Source organism: Acomys minous, assembly GCF_964271855.1.
Source record: "Acomys minous genome assembly, chromosome: 7".
Lineage (NCBI taxonomy): Eukaryota > Metazoa > Chordata > Mammalia > Rodentia > Muridae > Acomys > Acomys minous.
Genome location: NC_140488.1, coordinates 82,646,009 through 82,666,719, shown reverse-complemented (window position 1 = coordinate 82,666,719; position 20,711 = coordinate 82,646,009). Strand labels below are relative to the sequence as shown.

The 20,711-nt window shown below is 36.1% G+C and overlaps 1 protein-coding gene across 1 annotated transcript in view; it reads right to left on the bottom strand.

Moving 5' to 3' along the window:
• LOC311602458 (melanoma-associated antigen B18-like) overlaps positions 1-20,711 on the bottom strand; it is a 289,495-nt gene that overhangs the window by 86,858 nt on the left and 181,926 nt on the right. Inside the window, exon 3 of the mRNA XM_084790568.1 lies at positions 14,617-14,721. The gene's annotated coding sequence lies outside the window, so the exon portion shown is untranslated. The remainder of the gene's footprint in view (positions 1-14,616; positions 14,722-20,711) is intronic.

Sequence of the window (20,711 nt, the reverse complement as noted above, 5' to 3'; positions counted from 1 at the left end):
TAATTAAAGGGTGACCATAAGTAAGACTCTTATCAATGGATGTTATGGAGCCTGAACCAGCCATCTCCTGTAACCAGGCAAGACTTCCATGGGAGGCACTGGGACACCAACCTAGCCACAAAACCTTTGACCTACATTTGTCCTGCCTACAAGATGTGCTGGGGTGAAGGTGGCACAGAAATTGTAGGACTGTCCAATTAATGACCAGTCCAGTTTAATACCCATGCCACAAGAGGGAGCACACACCTGATGTTGCTTGGAAGTCCATGAATCAGAGACTGGATAGACCAGATAACAATGATAGAACCACAAAATATACATGAAATGATTCCTAATTATATTATGCTATACAAATATATTGCTGTCTAGCCAATTGTCATCAGAATGGCTTCCTCGGGAAGCTGATAGGAGCAGATACAGAGACACAAAACCAAATATTAGGCAGATCTTGGAGAATCCTGCAGAAGATGGGAAAGAAGGGTTGTAGGAGCCAGAGGGGTCAAAGACACTATAAGAAAACCCACAGAATCAAGAAACCTAGGACCACAGGGTCTCACAGAGACTGAATGGACAATTGGAGAGCCCTTTACAGTTTTGCAGCTTGGTCTTCTTGTGGGACTTCTAACATTTGAAGTAGGGTTTATCTCTGACTCTTTTGCCAGCTTTTGGGACCCTTTTTTCCTACTAGATTGTGTCATCCAGCCTTAATATGTGGGTACATGTCTAGTCTTACTGCAGCTTGGCATATCATGTTTGCTTGATATCCAAGGGGGGCCTGCCCTTTCCTGAAAAGAAACTTGGAAGTGGAGGGAGCCGAGAGGAGATTGAGGGAGAGACTTTGAGGAGAAAAGGAAGGGGAAACTATACTCAGGATGTAAATAATGATGAAAACAATGACGACGACGACGATGATGATGATGATAAAGCATGGCATAAGACATCACTAATAGAGATGAGAAGGAATTTAAGCTGGAAGACAGACAACCTGAAAATACAAAGTTTAGATGAAAGATGAATCTTAGGGTAAGATACATTTACAAAGGAAATGAAAGACGTGTACGATAAAAACTTTAAAACACTGAAAAAAGAAATTTAAGATGTTAGAAGATGGAAAGATCTCCCATGCTCATGGATCAGTAGGATTAATATAATAAAAATGGCCATCTTACCAAAATAAATGTACAGATTCAATGCAATTCCCATCAAAATCCAACACAATTATTCACAGATATTGAAAGGGCAATCTTCAGTTTCATATAGAAATACCACAAAAACAAAAACAAAACAAAACAAACAATAAACAAAAAAACAGGATATATAAAACAATCCTGAAAAATAAAAGAACTATTGGGGGTATCACTATTCCCTATTTCAAGTTGTACTACAGAGTTATAATAATAAAAACAGCATGTTTGTGTCAATAGACACATTGATCAATGAGATCAAATTAAAGACCTAAGCATAAATCCATGCAACTATAGGCACCTGTTTTTCATAAAGAAGCCAAACATACATGCTGGGGAAAAGACAGCATTTTCAACAAATGGTTCTGGTCGATCTGTACAGCTGCATGGAGAAGAATCCAAATAGATCCACACGTAGCACTCTGTACAAAACTCAATTCCAAATGGATCAAAGACCTCAACATAAATCCAGATATGGTATACTAACCCTGACAGACGAGAAAGGAGCAAGAGTCTTGAACTCATTGCCAGAAGACACAACTTTTCTGAAAAGAACACCAATAGCACAGGTACTACTATCAACAATTAATAAATGGGACCTAATGAAATTATAAAGTTTCTGTAAGTTATAGAACACCATCATTTGGAAAATCAGAATGGGAAAGATTACCAACCTCACATCTAATAGAGGGGCTACTATCTACAATATATAAAGAACTTTCAAAAAACTAGACATCAATAAAAACATTACCAATTAAAAATGGGGTACAGATATAAACAGAGAATTCTCAAAATAGGCAACTGGGAAGTAAATGTTCAACATCCATAGCCATCAGAGAAATGCAAATCAAAACTTTAAGATTTCATCTTATACATATGAGAATGACTAAGATCAATAAAACAAATAATAGCTCATTTGGGGGAGGATGTAGAGTAAGGGGAACACATCAGTGTGGCTGTACCTCAGGAAAACAGGAAATGATCCACCTCAAGAACAACTCTTGGGCATTTATTAAAAGAACACTTCATCCTACCACAAGGACACTTTCTTAACCATGTTCATTGATGATCTATTCCTAATAACCAGAAATTGTAAACAACCTAGATGCCCCTCAATAGAAGAATGGATAAAGAAAATGTGGGACATTTACACAGTAGAGTATTAACTGAGTCATCCAAAAATGAAATTATGATGTTCACAAGAAAATGAATGGAACTAGAAAAAATACCCTGAGAGAGGTAACCCAATCCCAGAAAGACAAATATGAAATTATTCACTTATATGTAGATATTATTCCACAAACTGACAGCAAAGCCCCATGTCAAAGAAACACCTAAACGCACTGAAGATAGAGATGCCAATCTAGTCCCTACATAGAGCCTTTACCACTATATTTTAGCATGTTTTGTACATGAAGGTACTCTGCACCCTACCGAAAGAGAATTATAAACACTAGCCCAGCCATAAACCCTTTGATCTTTAATGATGTCCTGTTTGGAATATATGCTAGTGCAATTGTAGCACAACTTTTGTGGGAGTAGCCAACCAATATCTCATTTGATTTAAGGCCCACTCCACAAAGTGGAATCCATACCAAACATTGCTTTGGTGACCAAGAACCTGAAATTAGACACTCCAGTAATCTAGGGTACAACCAAACACTACTGTTCTAAAAAATACAAATATATAAATAAATTAGTAATAAAATGACTCCTAGTGACATTCTGCTATACTTATAGATCAGTGCCTCAGAGAAGCTTCTTCATGCAGTAGATGGGAACAAGAGACTCATGGCCAGACAATATGCAGAAAATGAAATTAATCAGGTTTATTACATGAAATTCTGAAAACTGAATTGGAAAAATCTGATGCCCAAAGAAAATATTCTATCATTCTTTGATGCTAAAATGTATTGATTTCCTAAAGGAATCTGAGGTAGTTAGGAAGATGTTACTTTTCTGTTCATTTTACAGATAAATACATGCTGCTAGTGTCTCTGACAGAATTTGAATACAGGCAGAATGGCTCCAGAGTATGTGGATATAATTTCTTCATTACACTACTTAATGTAGTTATAGTACACCAATAGTATATCTTATATAAAATGTTCTCCTTTGTGCCATGTTAGTACAAGTAATTTTTAAATGTACAAATTGGATATTAAATATCAACTGTTATTTAAGAATTATATTATTTGGATGCTTCAACACAGTTCTGTGGTAGACCGTTTGCTGCTTAGCATGCACAAGGCTCTAGGTTGAAACCTCAGTGTAAACAGGAGGGAAGGAGGGAGGGAGGGAGAAAAAAAGGGATGGGACTTTATAAATGAACTAATTCCTTAGAAATAACAATTCATCCATACATGTTTTACACATTAAAAATAAAAAATACTTGAGCTGGGCATGGTGGCAAATGCCTTTAAACCCAGGAAGTAGGAGGATCTCTGTGTGTTTGAGACCAGCCTGGTCTGTATTAAGTTCCAGGACAGCCAGGCTGTGTAAAAAGACCCTTTCTCCCAAACTAGCACATTTTATTGTATTAAAACTGTTTTTATGCCCAGGCAGTGATGGCACAAGACTTTAATCCAAGCAGTTGGGAAGCAAAGGCAGTAGACCTCTGAGTTCCAGTACAGCCTAGTCTACAGAGTACGTTCCATGACAGCCAGGGCTACACAGAGGAAAAGTTTTCATGAAGAAAATTACAAATTTAAAAAGCATGATAGTCTTTAAATATTATCATTAATATTTAAAATATTTATTTTGAACCATACTATAACAAGATTTGACCTGGAAACATAAGTGTTAAAGTTTAGTATCCCTGGCACTGACAAAGGTGGGCACCTCGGAAAAGAATACAGGCTATATCATTCATGCTCATTACTTACAAAAGAAGATATAAGGAATTTATTTTTGCTATACCTGCAAGTGGATTTGTTTCCATAATTTTTACATTTTATTACCTTTGTATTTGTCAATAACTATTGCAATACAAAAAAAGTGTGAGATAATTCCTACTTTTTCCTTTCAGGGATGTTCTGTCCTCTTCTCTGCTGTCACTCCATCCCTATGATTGAACACTTAAAACCACTCAATAAATATCTGTGAATAATGAGTAGTATAACAGGAACAAATATCCCTAAATCCCAAACCACTTTACACATGGATTTTCTGCTTTTCACACATGATCCATGCCTAGTGTTCTAATGAATCAGATTGACATCCAAAAGTCCAGGGGATCTTAAGGTGTTATCTCAACACTTTCATAGAACCTAGAGCTTCCAGTGAACCCCTCAAACCTTCTACCACTTTTTACCTTTAAAATAGCCTTAGCAGAATCTGAATAAGATTAACATAGCCAGTAAGCATAGACTCAGCTATTGTGAGTGTGGCGTGCTCTTCATAAACTTAAATTGAATAAGACATGTATTTTTTAATCTTACTCATATTCCCACCCTTACCATTTGTTGACTCTGGGGTTTCCCTTCTAAACTTTAAAAATCCAACACAGTGCCTTCCTCCTTAATTAGAATTACAATATGTAGTTAGAATGCATTAAATATAATCTGGATATTAGGTAAAGGTACCACTTTAATGGGTTGAATTCTATCTACTTCAAATGCTTCCTTTGCAAATTGTCTGTGCCTAAAATAACCGATCGCCTATACCAGCAAAGACAAACTCTAAAAAGAAGCTTTCACCATTAAAATATTCAAGCTTCAAAACTTCCAGATGGATAGTTTCCAATTAGGAAGAGAGAATACAATGCTTTTATAGGTAGTAAGAAAAGAGCCTAACAAAGGATTTTAGTTAATCCTATGTGGGTGGAAATCTCAGTCAAGAGGAAAAAAATGTCCTAAAGATGTTAAAGAGAAAAGAACAAACTTTTCTATTTCCTGAATGCTGCCAGAAAGTTATGCTGCCATAACTTTTCAAAAATTCATTCATACAAATTTGAATAACCAGATTAATAAGGCAAAACAAACCATATGGTCATATGAAAAAAATGTACCTTAAAACACATGTTTAAATACTGCTGATATGATATGAATTATGTAAGCAAAATACAGACTGAAGAACCAGATAAGAATGAGAAAGAAATTTGCAGCAACATTAAAATCAGTATAAGAGAGATGAAGGGTAATTAGTACAGATGTATAAACTAGCATAGCATTCTGGCTGATGGTACAGAGTTTTGGCTTGGACTTCCTAGAACATAGGACCTAGATGATTTTGGTTGTTCTCAATGAGATAGCCATGTAGACCTACAAGTTCCTCTCAGTTTCATCATCTTAATATAATTCCAAGTCAATTGGGTCCTTCATAGTGGAATATATATATATATATATATATATATATATATATATATTATACGTGTGTGTGTTTTTAAATGCACACATACACACATTATGAAGCTCAAAAGGAACATATATGCTGAACTGTATTTATGGATTTAAGATAGAAAGCAATAAGAGACACTCATTTGAGATCCAGATCACTGACTCCATCACTCAACCCTCATCAGACAAGCCTCTTCTTGGATTATATGGTAATTTTCACAGAGATTCCCAACTATATAATATGCAGACAGTAAGGGACCTTAAAGCACTGCACCCTAAATGTGATGCCTTCTTCAAACCTTTCTCTCTCTCCTCAAGGTTCAGCTATGCAGAAGAGTTAACTGAAAGATTCTAAGAGCTAGAGGTGATGGATGACTCCTAGGAAAAGGTCTTCTAGACCCAACTGGGTTGATGGACATATGAACTCACAGACACAGTGAGCATGCACAAGAACAGCACAAAAGCAAGCCAGATGAAATCACAGCTGGCACAAAGTTCCACCCTTAACCAAGTTGCTGCTGGGAGAGTGGGTGAGGGGTGGAACAGGATTCTTCAAAAGAGTGAAACTGAGTATATCAACCACACTCAGAATTTGTGGAGCAACAGCAAAAGAGGATATTCTCTCTCTCTCTCTCTCTCTCTCTCTCTCTCTCTCTCTCTCTCTCTCTCTCTCTCTCTCTCTCTCTCTCTCTCTGTGTGTGTGTGTGTCTCTGTCTCTCTCTCTCTGTCTCTCTCTGTCTGTCTGTCTCTCTCTCTCTCTCTCTCTCTCTCTCTCTCTCTCTCTCTCTCTCTCTCACACACACACACACACACACATACACACAAATAAAATCTTTGAGACACATTAGAGGATGTGTGTATGGTATAGTATATACATGGATGTACACATGTGTAGAGGCAAGAATTTACAATTGGTGCAAATATAAACTAGCTTGGTGGATATGCAATTCCCTAGATTCTATCTCCATCACTACAAATTTTGATTTAATACAAGTAAACATTCCAGGGTATATTCTTGTTAAGGTTTTTCTATAGTAGGTAAAATGAAGAGTGTATCTTCAAAAAGGTTAGTATATAAACATTGTCCTTAAAAGGTGCAAAATATCGAAGGTTAAATACTTTTATTACTTGCCTTCTTAAGCTATATAATTTAATAATATTTCACAATCTACATGACAATATTAACAATAAGCATCCAGTACTATTTAGTGCTCACCTGAAATATGTTAGTTTCAAATTTATTACCAGAATTCTCTCAGATCTCAGCATAGCACTACTTCAAATAGCTTCGAATTAAAATTGAAATATTATATTTCCATGGCTCCTCTTCTCATGTACTTGCAAAGCACCTCTACTTATCAGCTAAAATTTCACTAATTTATATCTGAGTCTTCAAGTTTTAATTATATATATTCACATATGGGTACTATAGCATCAACAGGCCTACTGGAAACTGGAGTTTATTTTGAGCCACTGCAGAACTCACTAATATTTTACCTCAAAATATCCAGAGATATTATAGATTCTACTTGTCATTGTCTAGAATCCAGCATGGCCTATTTCTATTAGATCAGCTATCTAAGCATGTCGATAAGTACTAGATATGAAACACTGGTACCTTCTGTTGACAAAGTTGCTTAGGATTTATGTGGTAAAATCAGAATATCTGAGGCCATTTGCCTGCTTATTTATTGTATGCTTCCAATATGTGTAGTATATAATTAAACACTGCTTTCTCTACATCCCAAAGGACCATAATCCTATGAACTGGCTAGTTTTATGTCAACTTGACATAAGCTATTGTCACATGAGAGGAGGGAACTTCAATTGGGAAAAGGCCTACAAAAGATCTGGCTATAGGGCATTTTCTTAATTACTTGAATGATGGGGGAGGGCCTAGCTTTTTATGAGCGGTACCATCCATGGGCTGGTGATCCTGGGTTCTAAAAGAAAGCAGTCTGAGCAAGCCACCAGGAGGAAGCTAGTAAGAAGCAATCCTCCCTGGTCTCTGCATCAGCTCCTGCCCCCAGGTTCCATCCAGTTTGAGTTCTTGCCTTGGCTTTCCTCAGTGTACTGTGATATATAAGCCAGATAAATTCTTTTATCTTCAAGTTGCCTTTGTTTATGGTGTTTCATCAAAGGAATAGTAACCTTAGCTAGGACACCCCAGTATTTGTACATAACTACTTTAGCCAAAGTAATTGCCCTCCTTGTATTATCACAGAGTTAATGAGCCATCACTTTAATCTTAAGCTTTAGGATACTTCAAATAAAATGACTTTTTCCTTCTATTTTACCCAGTATTCTAGTCAGAGCATTTGAAGAAATAGAGCAGAGCTGTCAGGTTTTCATCCAGAAATAAGCATGGTACTATTTCTACCCGAGGATTAGTGTAACACAGAAGCAGTCAGCAGCACCTCTAACCTAGCCACTTCTCAATCTCACTGTAGAAATGAAACAGCATGGCAGACCTTCATGACTGGACAGAAAGACAGAAGCTAAGAGAAGCAACGTGATCATTTCTCTAGCTAAAAATATTAGGAGCTAAAACAGCATTTTGTACATGCCTATGCTTTTTAAGACTGTACACCTAGCAAGAATAAAGTAACATCGGAGATCCCAAATGCTTATTCAAGGATCTGCATCTTTAACATTTATGTATATTAACATTTGAGAAACAACTCCAGACAATTGTTGCCAATCTTTTCATTATGCTACAATCATCTTGGGAGCATGAATAAGCATTGTAATCTAGATTGCAGCCTCATTAATTTGATATAGTTGATCTGGAATATTTTTTATTTTTCCACAAGTGACTGTAATATCAAGTGGAGGCTGGGGATCACTGGAATCAGAAAAATGAATAAAATATTAATTGACATAGGAAAATTGTTTTGGTGTGCTTTTTTGGGAAATATGAAAACGCAAAGGCAACCTGAAGAGATGAAATCACAGAAGTAATTAGGTTTGTAATGCCACAGTGCTGTGCACAGGGCAGAGTAGAAAATAGAAACTTTTAGATGAAGGTGAATGAAGAAGTTGAGAACCTTACCACCCAGGATCAAGAAATTGAATTCAACTTGAGAGTCAATTGAGAACCACCATAGGAGTCTGCAAATGGCAGTGGCATGATGAAAACCGTGACTGAAAATGAAAACATCACTAACAGCATAGCAAGGTGGCCAATTCAATGTTTCTTTAAAACCAGTCTCCAGGGAGCGGTGCTGCCTTGTTTCTCCCTAACAGACATTTTAGGCTACACAGATAAAGTAATTCTGCCTACCATTAAGAAACCACATAAGGATCATTAAATTAGCTAATATGTGGTGGTCCAAATTGACAATGCCCATTGAATTAGTCAAGCTTACAAACACTGGTCTATATTCTAAGTTTGGTGAGACTGAAGATTTAGAGATTAAGTTCCCTTAATAAGTTGTTTTGCCTGCAAAGCAGCAGTACAGGGAGACACCGTGTGCTCGTGATGCTATGAAATTGTTCCATCTTTCAGACATCACCAAAGCCAGCATATAGTGAGAACTCTGTTATTTTGGAAGAGCTGAGCAGCATGGGCCTTTTGTTTCCTAAATAATTTTAGTGAGGCGTTTTTGTGTGTGAGCACTCAGAGCACTGATATAAAAGTAGAGTGTTACACAATTTCAGAAACATGTTTCCCATTCTCATAGAATAGGAGCTGCTTCGTTGAATCCCTGTGTGGAATTACCTTTGTCACTAGTGCTTAACTAAGTGAAATGAAGGCGAGAACTGATTTCACTTCCCTCATCCTATTTTTGTGCTGTTTAAGTTAGACTGAGAAGCTAGTAAGTGAAGGATCATCAGCAACTCCATCCCATTTAGAAAGAGGTATTTCCACTATAATTGTTATTCACCTGAAAGTTCTTATAGTGAGGCATACAGAACTGAGGAATGGAGAAGTTAAAAAATACTTTGGCAATTGATAAATGTGTTTGAAAGAGAATAGGACATACATACTCACCAACAGATGAAGCTAAAGTAACAATAGATGTGTTGAATTGTTGCATTTAGCACTTATGTGATTGCTAGTAACAAATGTGACTCAGTTAGGGTTCAGTACTGTCTGGTTTCCTATCTATGAGCAAATCTCTCTTTAACTGATGCCTTAGACTTTAATATACCAGACCAACTTAACACTGCATGGGTCAAACAGAGATGTGGGGAAAAGACCCTTCTACAGTATATAGTCAGTGCTTGCCAACAACAACAACAACAACAACAACAACAACAACAACAACAGGTGATGAAAATAAAATGATCTGAAAAGTATGGACAATAACAAATTAAATCTAAAAAATATGGGCATAGGTATAATAAGAAAGTCATCCTAAACCTATTGCAGATCTGATTTGGCTGTAATCTATCCCATGCAATGATTTGATGTTCTAACTTATCCCAGCCATTCATAGCCAGATTGATACTAGCCTTTTTTGTAGGTCATACTGTGTAGTTTTCCAGTATGCCTTGAGCCATTGTTCTTTACAAACAACTCCATCAAACTTGACTCACAAAAGTACACTATTTTGGTAACTTTGAAACTTGCTGCTCACTAAATTCAGGGTGTTGTTTGTTGACCAGGAACTATATGCTGCCTGCTCAATAACAGACTGGGCATTTCGTTACTGGTTGTATTTTGAGACATCACCATGCCAGGAACTTTCGACTTACCTTGATATGTGAAGACTTAATGGGCTGGAGTGTCGTAATTTTCCATGTATGTTAGCTTTGGAATTTCAGCTGTTATTTTATTGTTTATATACAGATCTATAGCCTCAAGGACTATATCATCAGAATTCTCTCTTTTACCCTATTGCTCCATACATTTAAATTATTGACTTTTATAGACCTTTTCAAATTAAGAGCTATAGTCATGGGAATTAGATTTCAGCCAAACCTGAAAGAAGGGTGAAACACTGGATGATGATGGTTAAAAATGGCAAGCAGGATCAGCTTTTGGGACACCACAAATAAACCAATGAGTAAAGTGTTACTAGGAAAACTAATTCTTAAATAACCAGAAAGCATTTTCTCTTTGCTCTACAGCCTTGTGTCCAAGAATTATCAACTATAAATCAGAGGAACTCTGTTTATACTACAAAATTACGCAAGCCTAAGAAACACTGGTACCTCAAGAGTGGGGAAACTTTGGACATTTACACCTTTTATCTCTCCTGCCAACTGTGGGTTACTGTGACACACAGAAGACTTTATTTGTAACCCATAGACCATTAGACATTTAGGTCAGGTATTCAAAAGAATTTCCCACTATGAAAAAATATCTGAAAAATCCAAAGAAAGGAATTTTGGCACTTTTCTATCATTCAAAAATTGATAACCAATTTGCTTCTCAAGCTTCCAGGTATATTATTTTAGATGAGAGAATTTTGGTAGCAGTGATTCTTTTCAAAAATCTGTTCAGAAAACCCATTACAAAAAGCAACAGGAAGGTGACCATCATCTCTCTAAAAAGGGAGAGTAAACACAAAGCTTAATCTGTTCATGTTCTGTAAACTTGAGTTTTGAGGCAGAATCTAAAGTGAAGATTTTGTTCACTCTGGTCATTTTGGTCTCCCTGGTTGAAAGATATTACTGAGACATGGTGTCACTGAAACTTAGCATCAAGTAAACAGAGTGGAAAGGGTAGAATGTTATTTGGGAAGTACTGCCCTAAGTCTTCTTTGGCATGCACCCTGTATGGGCTTTCTTTTGACATGCCCTGAGACAAGAGTCAAGTCTCCAGTATCTTTAGGTGCCGAGTGGTAAAATCAAAGGATTCTGATGTTGCTGTCAAATGAGGCCACAAAAGCAAATTCTATTATACTGATTCTAACTTTGCCAGATTGAGTTACTTTGTGATTATCTTTGTTAGAGGTACATCCTTATCCCCATAGGAAAAGACAACCAGCTCTGATTGGCAGGAATGCCACCGTGACTAGATGTAGAGAAACATTACATCCCTGAGACCAGCATGGTTTAGTGGGGAAGAATATCTAAGACACTGTTTGTGGAGCCCTTAAAACTATTATCCTAGAAGAGAAAGTAGTAATTCTGTGAAAGATGGTTTCAAGCACAAATACCTAAAGACACACTTCTTTACTAGTGCCAAGATATTCATATTGCTTTGGGTTTAAGTTGAAAGTTCTCTTGTAACAGCGCTGCTTCCAGTTATCTCATACAGGGACTAAGACAGACAGTACTTTCCATCATTCAGCCTTTTTTTTTTCAGCTGAAGAGATAGGTTCCATAATCAAAGAAATTATATTTCTCTAGCAAATATTATAATCAAGCTGTAATATTCTGTCTCTGGAAGTAGTAAAAAACAAACAAACAAACAAACAAACAAAAAAGAGCTTTAAACTTTCAGTTTGACTCTATCACCTCTCTTCTCCCACAACATCATGTTGTGGAGAGATAAAGTAGAGGCAATCAAATAAGTTAAATGTTGCACAAAGCCTTGGCTTTCTGGTGTACCCTCGGAAGTAAAGATAATCAGTGCTGGATCAGAAAAGCCAACTCAGCTTACTCAGTCTTTTCTATAGGAATTTAGAACTCAGGCAAAAAGAAGGAATGGCTTAACTTGATGAAAATAGTCAGGAACTATGAATGGTTTCCAGCAAATGACCCACTGCATTTTATTTCCTCTGGGAAAATCAGAGGAAAATCTATTGCAGAGGAAAGAAAAACAAACAAAAGTACAGGTAAGTTAAGTATAGAATTGCAAACAAGATTTTGAGAAAGAAACAGGAATGGCAGATGCATTTTCTTACAGTTCATTTCTGAGCTATAACAAACTTATTTGTAAAACATTGGCTTGGGTACTATATAATAATTAGATTTTACTGCAGCTAAGAGTGAATAATCTACTACCATATTTCTGGTTATAGAAAATGTCCATTGAGAAAAAGGAGAAGATTCAAATAATTCAGAGAAATTTTGAGAACACTTTGCAGATAAATCTAATGGGATTTTCTAATTTAAGGAACAAAAGCATGTAAAAGGGAACTATAAGATATTGTTACTTGAAGAACTGTATAGATAAGGAAAAGAAAAGTGTTTTCCAGTAATCCTAGTCATTTAAAAGTATAGAGCTATAGAAAATAGAAAACAATCTCAAATTTATTAAACATTAACTAGGCAATTTTTCTTGTAACTATTTTGCTCAGGAGTAATCTATAGTAAGTTGTGAATGAAAAGGTTATTTTTTTTAAAAAAAATCCATTTTCAATAAAAGGGAAAAAATTAAGTACAGCCTGTGCTCTAGAATGAAACCAATACCTTCCAAGAGAGAGGGGGGGAGGAGAGAGAGAGACTTAGAGAGAAACTCTTCCAAATCATTGTTAAAGAAATGTTTAAATCAAAGATAGTTAAATTGAAAATAATGATAGCTCCATTTTCTGTTTATATATAGAATTCTACTGCTGATATTCATAGTGTTTTCTTACATACAGAAATGTAGACATGAACACACACACACACATACACACATTTAATGTATTCTGAATAATTTTCCTATCAGTAAGGAAGCTCTATCTTTATAAAAGTTTTTAGGTGTTTATTTTAATTTATTATCATCTATTTATTAGACCTACATTGCTTCCAGCTATTTCTGTACTAATTTCCTAGTACACAAGGTCCCACAAACTAGCTGGGTGTTACAGATATGGTGATATAATTGTGTGTGTGTGTGTGTGTGTGTGTGTGTGCGCGCGCGCGCGCTCATGCATGCCCAATTTTGTTGAGATATGATAGGTCAGTTTGGTAATAGAACTCCAGTTACTTAAAAAGTCTTCTGGACTATTCAGCATACTGATTTGTTTTCTCACCAGCAAATGCTTATCAATGGGTAAATGAATAAAGAAAACATGGAGTGTTAATGATGAAAGGAATGGCCTAACATTTGTATCAAATTGGATAGAAATTGAAGAGATTATGTTAAGTGAAATAAACCAAGTACAGAAAGAATACCAAATGACGTCACTCATATATGGACTCTAGAAAGTGTATTTCATAGAAGTTGAGAAAAGAATGGTGGTTACTAGACATGGGATAGGATTGCATTAAGATAAAGAGCAATCTATAAGTGTTAATTTATAAATAAATAGGAGCATAATTGATGGGTTCCTTACAGTAGGAAGACTATGGATAGTAATATTATATTGTTTGTTTCAAACCTGTAAAACCACTGGGTTTTTTTTTTAAACATAAATAGTTCTTTGGGGGCTGAAAAGGTTTCTAGTATTAAAAGCAGTGGATATTCTTCCAGAGGACCTAGGTTCAATTCTCAGCACTGACATACATGGCCGCTCATAGCTACAACTCCAGTTCCAGGGGACCTTACACCTTTTTCTGGCCTCTTTAGCCATGTGGTACACAGATAAGCATAAAAAACCCACACGTGAAACATAATAATAAAAAATATTTTTAAAGTTTAAATATTACCTGAAGTCCTGCAGTGATTTAATAATAGTTTAACTCCTGTTTTTGTTATAGAGGGCTAGTGATCTTTCCTCATTATAATCTAAATTTGTCTCATCTAGTCTTAATATAAAAAGAATCATGTAATATGTATTCTTGTGAGCATGACCTTTTTTTTCATTGAGTAAAATATCTTTTTGATTCATTCATATTACTGTACGTTATCAGGGTTTTTTGCTTAGTAAGCACAATTCTATTTTTACATATACACCAGAATTTGTTTATTCATTAGTGCTTATTCCTACTTATAAATATTAGACTTATTTCTCAGTATGAAAAAAAGATTTTTGACTTAATATACATGTTTATGTGTTTTAGGAAGTTGTTGCCTTAAATATACAATGGAAAGGTAAACAAGCATTACTAGAGCTCAAAAGAGGAAAGAAAAACAACACATAATATGCTTTTTAGCATAAACATCAGTATTCAGTTAAATGAGCTAGATTAACAATTTCTGCTTTTCTTTAATAGCTACAAATGGTGGATTAATCTAAGTGTGAGAACTTGAGATGGGGAAATAAGGAATTCATTTTATTTACATCAATTTGCTATGTGCACATGTGTTTCATGAGTACATGCATACTTACAGGTGGAGGTCACAGGACACTTCCTAAGAGCCGATTCTCTCCTTTGACCTTGTGGGATCAAGGATCAAACTTGGTTCACCAGGCTTCAGTTGTTAAGGTCCGCACCTTGAAGACATTTTTTGAAACATAAATTTTCCGTGTTTTCTTAGGATATATTTCTTAATCTAGGTAATAACTATTTATTGTTTAACTCAGTTCTGAAACTATCTATCTATTATATCCCCACACACAACACTGCTTGCCCATTATGTGTTAGTATGGTATTAATGAAAATACCCTTAGCGCCTGAGTTCAATCCCTGGGACTGACATGGCAGAAGGAAAGACTGACTATGACAGTTATTCCTGACTTCCATGCACACATACATATGCACACAAAATAAATGAATAAAAATATAACTAAAAGTTGGAGATGAGGAAAATGAGAACTTATAGAAAGCAGTCAAGGAAATATGGTTTATAAGACAGTAAAACAGGATTACAGTGTAATGGCTCAGCACAACCTCTAGGATCATGTGGTGGGGGAAGAGAGATGCAAGGTGTACTCTGACGACCTCTGAAATGGCCACTGCGCCACACATGTTCCCCCACAATCGACTACTAAAAACATAAACCTCTGTTCACACATTCAGTCAGCAGCTCAGTACTTGAAGTACAAGAACAAATTACAAACCATTATGTTACAGTTACCTAAGGACAGAGTTCCTGTATACTAGCAACCTGTGCCTTCCTCAGCTTCAAGACAAGAAATATCCAGGGCCTTTAGAGCAAAGCAAACATCCTAGGTTTTTAGTAATGATAGGCCATTACTAAAAATTGTACAAATTCTAAAATATTGAGGGGGGTAAAATCAACTCCTTCAGACTAATTATAAAGGGCACATTTGCCACACACAGAAACACTGATTTCGGCTTGCAAGAAAGCCAGGGAAAAGCTATCTGGGATGCCATTTACAGGCTGTCATAAAACTGCAACCCAGCTAATGAGCCCTTCACAATTGTTGGCACCATGCTTCTTTCTTACTGCCTCATGGCAGCTCCTGTTCAGCAAATCCATTTCATCCATGCAAATCTTGCTGCTGCTCTCTGCTCTAGTACCAGTGTTAGAAAACTCAATTTAAATCAAACCTAATCACTTCTGCCAGGCACTGCACTTCCTGGAGCTCCTCCCCGACCCATATAGTCCAGCATGACTCTGTGTCTTGCATCTCTCAGCCTTCCCTCGATTTGACCATTCTCTAATTGGCTGGCTGGGGATTCCACTGTCACTCAAGCTAAACTCCAGGCTCATTGAGGGAATTGGAAGCTGAGTTTGCAGTTTGAGCTTGGTTCCCCTGGTATATATTTCCTGACCTTTAAAAAAAGTAAAAGACAAAAGATGTTTAAGTAGCCAGAGAAAAGGGAAAATGATGCATGAAAATACATCTTAAAATTCAGCAGATTTTTTTTCTGATAGGCTTAATTGCTTTATTTCCACAATAGTAGTTATAAAGAGAAATGAAGACCTGTCTTCACATTTTATACAGGAGCAAAAGAGCTATGACATCATCTGGTAACCCTTTTAGCAACCATTGGTTTACTACTTTCTGGTGATGGAGGGAGGCAAAACTGATCTGCAAATACCAACCCACATAATTCACGATTCTGTTTTTGCTTCTATAGTTGGGCTACTGGGATCAAATTATTTATCTTTTAATTCTCAGAATGTGAAATATTTCCACATTGGTAAGTAACTAATGTTGCCTAAGAGAAGTTGTTTCCTAAATACATTGTGAAAAATGAAGGGGGAGACAATATTACCTCTGTGCCATTTAGTTTCAGCTTCGCTGATGATAGAAAAGGATGACCTTGCAGGAACTCTAGCACTGTGAGGAGCGAGGCCGAATCACAAAAAAACCTGACGCAAAGTCCTTGCTCTCAATAGTGTCAATGCATCTTAGAGATTGGTTTGTATTTTTTAAAACCATGTGTGCATATAGGTGTATGCATATAGGTGTATGTATGTGTACTTAGGTCCAAGTACCTGTAGAGGCCAGAAAAGGTCACTGGATCCACCACTACCATCCAGGAGCTTGAGTTATGGGTACCTGTGAGCCTCATGATATGGGTGCTAGAATGTGATCTTAATCACATAGCCGTTTCTCCAGTGCCAATTGCCAGCTTTTCAAGGAAACACTTAAGTATAAAATGTCCAGAGTTGTATACAAACTAACAGACTGGGCCAAAGGTAACTGGTGAAGGGTTTCAAAGGAGGTGAGAGTTAACTGAGATAATCACTGTTCCTTGTAATGCTCCTAAATAATAAAATGTACTTTGTTAACTTTCTCTGATCAAATACCTAGCCTTAGCCCTGCAATAACTCAAAATGCCTTAGTTCCCGTTCATTACAGCCCATATAACACTGTGCCCGTCATTGGAAGCATTCCTCATCACAGACGAAATTCAAGCTCAGCTTATTCTCAGACTACAAAGCTACTAAATAATTGCTCAAAAAACAGGCTAATGATTTCGTTTTAGTTCATTAGGCATACTAAAAAACATGTAACATTTTAAGGTTTATGATGACTACAAGTGGATAGCCATAGGAGAATCACAGCTTTAGTTGAAGGATTCGGTAGAGATAGGGAAAATATTTGGAATTAGAGGAATTTCCAGAAGCCTATTATTCACTCCAATGAGAAACATTCTGATACATACAATTATGGATGCTTTTTTTTTTTCAAAAGAAATGATTGATTAGATGGCTGAATGCCTGTGTAGGTAGACATTCTTCAATATAAAAGTGTCTGTACATATTAGTTAAGACAGAATGTTCATCTGTACTGCCTGACTATAAGGCTCCCAACTACTTTCAATATTTTTTCTATTTTTCAGTAAACAAAATCAAAGCAAATCCACAAGGGATTTTCTTCTCTCTAAAGAATTTTGTTCTCCCAGAATCCTTTAGTTCATCTTCTTTCACTCTTTTCCCATACGTCTTTCATATTTAGATTATTTAATCAGTGGCTGATACTAAACATAATGTGGACCTTGTTTTAGTTCTCTGCATCAGAATAAATTATGCAAACTGACATTCAAAGTGCTTGAAGGCTTTGTAAGGAAGAAGATAAGGAAACACTGAAGACAAATCATATGGGATTTATAGGAGAGATTTGTGAACATTTTGACTTTTAATGAATATGTAAGGCTTTATGCAAAAGAGCACACTTTTTTTTTTTTTTTTTTTGGTGTATGTCGGTAACTCTCTTACCCTGGATCTGATACTATTACCACGTGGTTTAAACAGAAATATCTGGAGTAATTCGTAACAATTCAGCAATTTTAACATGTTGTATAGGTAGTTATACCACATCAATATCCAAAAGCTAATTTAGGTCTGAATATCTTAAACAAATCATGATTATGTAATATTTTTCTGTACTGTAAGAAATCTGAAAAATAAGATATTTGTACTAAAATTTTCCCTCCGTGATTGGTTCCTGATATGATTTAAATAGTTCCTCATTATTTGTTTACAAGTACCATAATGTTCTCCCTTCAACTCTGATGTGCACAGTTTTATAGTATTTTAAAAGAGCAATCTAACTACTGGCTCTTGTTCTTACCCACAGTAATGAAGCCTGTTCTATATACAATTACATTTATTTTAAACAACTGTACCAGTTTGCTTACAACTAAGGTTTTTTTCTGGGACACACAAATTTCAATGCCAAAACTAGAACATCTCAGCCAAGCCAAGATGAGGAATTTAGCCTAGGCTATCATCTATGTTGTTTAGATGAAAATCTCAGAGTCCCCCTTGATTTTTTTCTTCTCTTCAATTCTCAAGATATAAATCATCAGTTAATCTTTAATCATCCACTAGGAGAAATACCACTAGACTCAAACCATAGTTGTTAAGGAATACACCATCCCTCACCTTCATTACTATCATGTATGCTGGGATGCACTCCTTCAAACCGGCCAGTTTATAAAACTGTCACTGAATGCTAGGCCAAGCATGATCCTGTCTCTGCTAATTTTTCTATCATCTAATTTCCTGTGCCTACATGTACTCTATGGTTCAGCTAAGCTCTTCTTGTTCCCACAACATGCCAAGTTTGAGCCTGTTAGAATTTCTGTGTGCTACTATTTCTATAACACACACTGATTTACACACATTTAAAAAAACAAAACTAAGTACATACTGATATATACTATAATATCCCAGAGAATCTACACAAAAGCACTTGGATCACCCAATCTGAGACTCTGCTCACTGACTTTTAATCCTATCACAATAACTTAGTTCTTGGTATAAAAACTCTTATAGTTATGTTATTTATACCTGTTTCCTAATATAAAATTAATTTTTAAAAGTTAAATAAGTATACATGCATTGAGAGCCAAAATACCCAAAAATATATGTACAGATGAACAACTATAGCCAAGGAAATTTGAAAAAAAAAATAGTTTCAGTATGTCTTCAGGTGATAAAAATATATGTTATTTTACCTTATTTATGTTTTCTGCATCTTCTATATCTGTTATTAATATGCAAAACTTTCATTAACTTCATAATCTAGTATAATCAAAGTTAAATTCATCATAAGATAACTTTAGATATCTTGTGATTAAATGACCTTGCTGTCTTACTCAGGACGATTTAGGAACCTGAACTTTTTTTTCTATACATGTATCTATCATATTTGTTATATATTTTACTTTGGAGAGAAGTATCTATGTGATGTATGCCCATGTGCCTGCACATACACTCTAGAGAAGAACATCAGATATTTTCCTCTATCACTGTCTGCCTTATGGCCAGAAGGCTCCAGGGATCTGCTTGTCTCCCACTCCCAGTGTTGGAGTTACATGAATACATGACCATGCCCTGCTTTTTATGTGCACACTCGGGATTCTAACTCAAGTCCTCATACTTGAACTGAAAGCACTCTTACTTAATGAACAATCACCCCAGGCCCTAAATTTTCGGAAATCCATGTGCCCTGCATTCTTTGTTCTAATATCTAATGCGGCTACAATGTAGTTTTTATCCCTTGTGCAACTGTTGTCTCCCTGATCTTTCCACTCTTTTAGTTAGTGCTGAAAGTACAGTGCCAATTTTGAGGCTATTTTCTTTAGCCACAGGTCTCCTCAGATGCACTTAATGCAAATGTAACAGACCCTTCTAGTCCCTGAACACTCTTCCATTCTTTTTAACTTTCTAAAGTTTTCTTTTTTCCTTTGCTAGTTCTGCTCACCTCGTTGACTAGCTATTCTCCAAATATCCACAGTTAATCCCCCAAAATTCTAGCACTTGGAATATAGGTTTCATCTTGGCCTCACTTTTCAAATTTGTATGGATACACAATTGGTTAAATAGATTTTCTGAAAATAAAAATCTAAATGTATATCAAGAAGTTGTCTAAAACAGCAGTAAATGGGACATGTTTCCTACTCCCTCTAAGGCACAGAGCACATCACAGAAGAAGATGACTAAATGAGAAAGTGACAGGATAGAGGCTAGACATAATAAATAACTGTCTTTGGGGCATGACGTGGCTATTGCACTTATGAAGCCATAGCAGTGATAAGTACCTGCACATCTTGAGGCCAGTGAGTGGTCCATCATAGACTAGGGAGTGGCTCATGGTGCACTCTCCTTGTTGAACTATTAAGAGTTAATGGTTGCAAAAGTAGGGGAAGTCTTTTTTTTTTCAGTAGTATAGCAAATGCTAAATTATCCATGCCACATGCTTATGAAAGCAACCCTAATTAAACATTTTGGAACACAAAAAATGACGTGAAAGTAGCAGGAGAAGGATGTATGAGGGAGAAGAGGAGTATCAAGAAGAGAAAGAGAGAGATGAAAGAGGGTTTAAAATGAGGAAAATTTATGATATACATGCACGGGTGTGTCAAACTATTTTTTTTAACTTAAAATTTGACTTGTCTAAGAAAGTACTTGTAACTCATTGGCCAGAATATGTTGTCCCCTTTTAAATTAAAGCACCTGTATAAAACAAACTGCTTGGGAAGGTCTGGGTGTCCTATATTGTGTGTTATTATGCACATAAGTATAGCCTATCCGGTTCCAGCCACACTCCTACCAGCT